This window comes from Cupressus sempervirens, chromosome 5, assembly GCF_028749045.1.
Source record: "Cupressus sempervirens isolate cs-2001-9-10 chromosome 5, ASM2874904v1, whole genome shotgun sequence".
Taxonomy (NCBI): Eukaryota; Viridiplantae; Streptophyta; class Pinopsida; order Cupressales; family Cupressaceae; genus Cupressus; species Cupressus sempervirens.
In genome coordinates this window covers 564,176,263-564,181,337 of record NC_143122.1, presented here as the reverse complement: position 1 = coordinate 564,181,337, position 5,075 = coordinate 564,176,263, and positions in this window count along the sequence as shown.

Sequence of the window (5,075 nt, the reverse complement as noted above, 5' to 3'; positions counted from 1 at the left end):
TAATGTTTCAGTTACAATATAATCCTTTATTTAGGATATTAATTACATTCACATGTGTGTCATCATTTTGATAAACTTTTAGGGGTTGATCTAATTGGATTGGGTAGTTGATAGCACGATTTCTCCAACTTTAACATTGTCCTACAACCATAACCCAAGAGACCAAAGACATCTAAGGGAAACAATATGGTTAGTGGTTAGAGGGGAGGGAGGTAAGAAGGGGAAGGGAATCATATCAATAGGAATATGAGAGGAGAAGGGAGGAGAACCAGTAAAAGGGAAAACACATAGATATGATTAGAAATAAAATGAAGAGGAGAAAATAGGCATATGATAACCAAATAACTACAAACCCGTCAACTAGTAAAAGAGATCAGAGAAGCATAATAACACCAACCAAATGAACAAATAAGCTACCAACAGAGACAAAGCATAACTAAACTAAGCCAAATACATACATGAAGGCCAAAGAGTCAGAAGTAATGTGTAAAAATTAATAGTTAGCCAAACATAGAGCATAATATACGGGAGCCAAGATTAGTCACATATGATCAACCAAGAGATAACACAAGTAGCCAAACCAGAATACATCAAAGTAATAGTATAGTCAAGGAAGAGTAAGATAATAACCATATGAGCAAAAAGAGAGCAAGGTAAGGTGGGGAGTCTAAACATAGGGTAGTATAGATAAGAAGGTATTGAATCATGGGAAGGTTCAAGAGTTCTATTTTACATGGGAAGGTTCGAGAAGTCATCATGGTAGAGCATGGCCACTGATGTTTCCTAAAGATATAAGCATTAAAAGGGCTCGATGAAACATAATTGAATTTGTTATGACATGTTTGTTATGTAATATGTCAAAAGGTGAGGGTTAATTTTAAAATGAGTTATGTGAGTGGAAGAGATTTAATATCCCAATGTGATTAAATATGAGGGTTGAGAGAATTGACACCTATGGCAATTTGAAATGCAAAGTTTCTAACATAAAAAGAACGGATTCAAATGGAAATAATGGGGTTATGGGTCTATGTATTTATGTGCATATCCATATAAGCATGTAAATATAAATACATATATGTATCTATGTAATTACATGTATACATACATGTAAATATACCTATATGTATATATTTATATGTACATAAGTAAACAGGAGTCAGTAGAAGTTGAATTCTACTATTTTGAAAATGTTCATAATTTTAGCCAGTTTGATTTAGGTAGCAAAAAAGGGGAGGGGATATTTTAACCAGGGATAGGTATTAGGGTTTTGATTATGTTGGCACTCAAAATTGCATTCCCATTTTGAGCATCCATTTGAAATTTTGAGAAAGTTAAGCCCTATGAATGCCCATAATTGAATGTGCACTCGGTTGTCCTTTTAAGATCATTGAGATCCTAAATCTGTCTTCTACCCCTTTTAATATGCAGAACTCAGTCAAGAACCTATTACAGTATACAAATCCACCACATCCTTTGAAATCCTTTAGCCTTTTCTCATTTTCTTGCCCAGGGCATGCCTTTTAAACCTTAGACAAACTTGAAATAATGTTTAGATTAAATCTACTTTAAGTTTAAGGTAATCAGGGTTTACACCTTTTTAAATCCAAAAGGTTTTTGTTCAAACTGACCATGCATTCCTGCATTTTCAAAATGCGAGGAACTTACAAAATGCGGGCAAGCGCATAAGCGACGTCTGTCCCTTATGAAGATGCAAGGAGATTTCGTACGAGCAAAGAGGACGAGTTATGAGCATCATTGATCTATGTGAGATTGACGAATGAGGCATACCCACATTTTCAAGATGAAAGGTAGATAAATATTGCGGGCATGCCACTTTGTGACACATGGCACAGTGGGACCAAAGTGCGAAGAAGTAACGATCTCATGGGCGCCGAAGTTTTGAGTGTCGCGGTCAGTTTTGTCAGAACGTGTGCAATAAAGGTATTTTCTCATTGGTCAGGATCATTGTGATGGGCCACCTATTTTTGAAATTCTGAATCACCATCGATCTAAGCCAGCATCAATGGCTAGTGTTTGCCTGCATTGTTTTATTTCTGTATGATTTTATAATGCGGGTGAAAGGATTGTGGACCGTATCGCATTTAACCAAATCATGCCATTTTTGAAATGTCACGTATTTTGTGATAAAGACACAACGCAATGGTTGTTCAGGATTTTCTTTATTAACTGTTGATCTTCTTTAGATTAACGGAGGGCACTGGCCCGCATTTTCAAAATGTGAGGAACTTACAAAATGCGGGCAAGCGCATAAGTGACATGTGGAGCGGACTTAGATCATTGATTCAATTCAGATCTGTGGTTCTCGCGCGAAGCGCCCACTAAAAGATAAATTGCACACATGGCTAATTTTGATTGGGTTTTTCTGGACCAGCTTGCCTAGTGGATTTTGAAGCCGTCATGCTCACAGTATCAACTAATACGATTTTCAGGATCAACGGTACATATTTTACTATTGACGGTGGTATTATCATGCATATTAATGAGACGTGAAAACCTTCACGTGTGAAAGTAAAGAACAGGGTGTAACAAGTGAGATTTGCCCAATATCAACTTGTGCAAGTAGAAATTCACGAGTCATCTCTGAACGAAAAAAGTTACTGCTGAGATTGAGGAAGATTTGGCACGAGTGTCAAGTAGTTGGCTCAAGGATAAAATGCAGAAGTTACAGAGATAAAAGGAAAGGCTTCAGGTAAAATTGTATACCATAGTCTTTGCATTTCTCAGTCCTATTGTTTGTTTTTCAAAAGATGTTTCTAAAGATTTCACTAAGTCTGAGGGTATGGATAGTGGAAGGATTGTTCGTCGGGAACAGTTGGTTTTGGGACACTGATACTTTGACAAATGATCTATTTATTTTTAGAGGATGGTTCAGAAAAGGAAAACGGTTAGCTTCATATGCCTGTGTATGGTTTTTTGATAGAGGAAAGCCAGTAATCAGGTATCGTAGTCAAGACACCAAGGTGGTAAGAAGAAAAAGGAATAGACTTTGTAAGCTAACAACCTTTTCAGTAGAAACATCATCTTTTAAACAAATTTTCAAAGTATCTTAGTTTGATGCCAGGGTAGCAGAAATATTTGGGACCCTGTGCATAGTTTTGGAAGAAGGTGAGGAAGATTTTATACCTTTGGGTATAGTCTTCTTCAATTTTTGTGCGTGTTCCCCCTTTTTGTGTCAATGGATGGCAGATTTTGGCAAGAAGTTGGTTAAGAAAACAGACGTGGCTGGGGATCAGAGCATCCCTATTTTGTTATTTTTTATAACCACATTGTTTTCCAGCTTCTGTACTGCATGCTAAGCAATGATTATGTTATTTCTGAAGCCTAGCATGATCAGTAAAGAGTGGGAAGTAAAGATGATTCTCATTTAGTAGTCATCTTGACAAAACCCACAGGCCTAGGTTGGTGCATATTCTTCAAAATTGATTTTGTCATTAATAGGGTGGTCTTAGCATTTGCGCATACAACAAACCAGTGGTAAAGCTGAATCAGCAAAAGGTGGTAATAGAAAAGGAGCTTATAGGAGAATATTTGATTTACATAATGTTTTGTTAATCATTTTTTCTCTTTTCTGCCGTTAGAAACTTAAGATATCTTTTGTAAGGGACACTTGTCAATTCTCTATGCCTGAAGCTTGTTGCATCTCACAGTATTTAAGTGAGATCCCAAGGCTAGAAAAAAAAAAAAGGGGGGGGGAGGTTATCAGTTGGTTTTCCAAAAATTTTTAGCTCTTGGAGCTCTACTCAGGCTGTGAAAACCACGTACCTAGCATGTCTTGTATGAACAACATATGGATTTCATAGATAGTTCTGATACAATAGTGTGATCTTGTATCTTGTTTTATGCATTCCTAATGTACTTATTTCAAGGAGATAAATACAATGTGCAAAAGTTTTTTTTGAATTTCAATATAATTCTGTTTCCTTTCTTATTGAGTTTGTAATGTTATATGTTCAAGAACAAAGATCTTGAACCTATTTGCAATTGCCCGGTTGTATGTTTGACATTTGCTTGCCTTTGACTCAAGGAGTCATATAAGTGCTTGTGATTTCAGACAAGGTTGTAGATTCAATTAAAAAGAATGTGAGAAAATATGGGTTATATTGGATATTGTTGTCTAATTCATAAGGTGAATAGACAAAACATGAATGTCTTAACATCTGCTATATGTTGATTGATGTTCAAGGATGCATAATTCTGGAGTATAGGGTTGCCCAATGGATAAGGCATTGATCACTTGTAGGATCATTAAGGTTTTGCTGCATATTGAACATGTTGTCTTTCGTCAATAATTAATCAAATGCTTTTCCCTTTTATGTTGAAAGATTTTCAAAGTATAACCCGCACTTAGCTTTCCAAGTTTCATGAGTCATGTCCTTAGCTATTTCATGCTTGTGATCTCCTGGTTAAGCTTAGAAGAATTAGGGGTTTCATCTGCGATTCTAGATCCTGAATATGGTTATTGCACTGGTCACATAGTCAGATCTAAAGAGGTTCACCCGCCTAGGTTTTGCAGAGCCTAAAGAAGAAGAAGGGTCATGCCTTATAGTTGGCCTGGTGTCTGAATGGATGTGTTAATAATGGGAGTTAGCTGCCCCTAGATGCGTTTTGTTCTCATCAGGGTATTTGGAAATGGGTAACATTTTCAAACACCAACAGATTATATTAGAGTGTATCAAGATTTATTAATAGGGTTAATAGATTCGTATATTGTTATGTTTGTTTTTTAATTTCTAATTTCTAATTAAGAACTCTGTTTCTAGAGAGGTAAGGAGGATTTCATTTCCATCAGTGCCTTCATTAGCTAGCATGTTAGCTGTAATGTTTCCTTCTTTGTAGATATGTTTTATGATTACTTCATTGATTTTGTCTAGCTTTTTGATAACTTCTTCTAATTTGGAGTTTATCTTCTAGTTAGGTGTGTTACGATTTATTAATGCATTTAATATTATCTAGGAATCTCCTTCTATAATTATATATTTTTATTTTTAGCTTGTGTGCAAAATGTGAGACCCTCATTCACTGCTTCAAGTTCGACAATATTATTAGTTGCTATG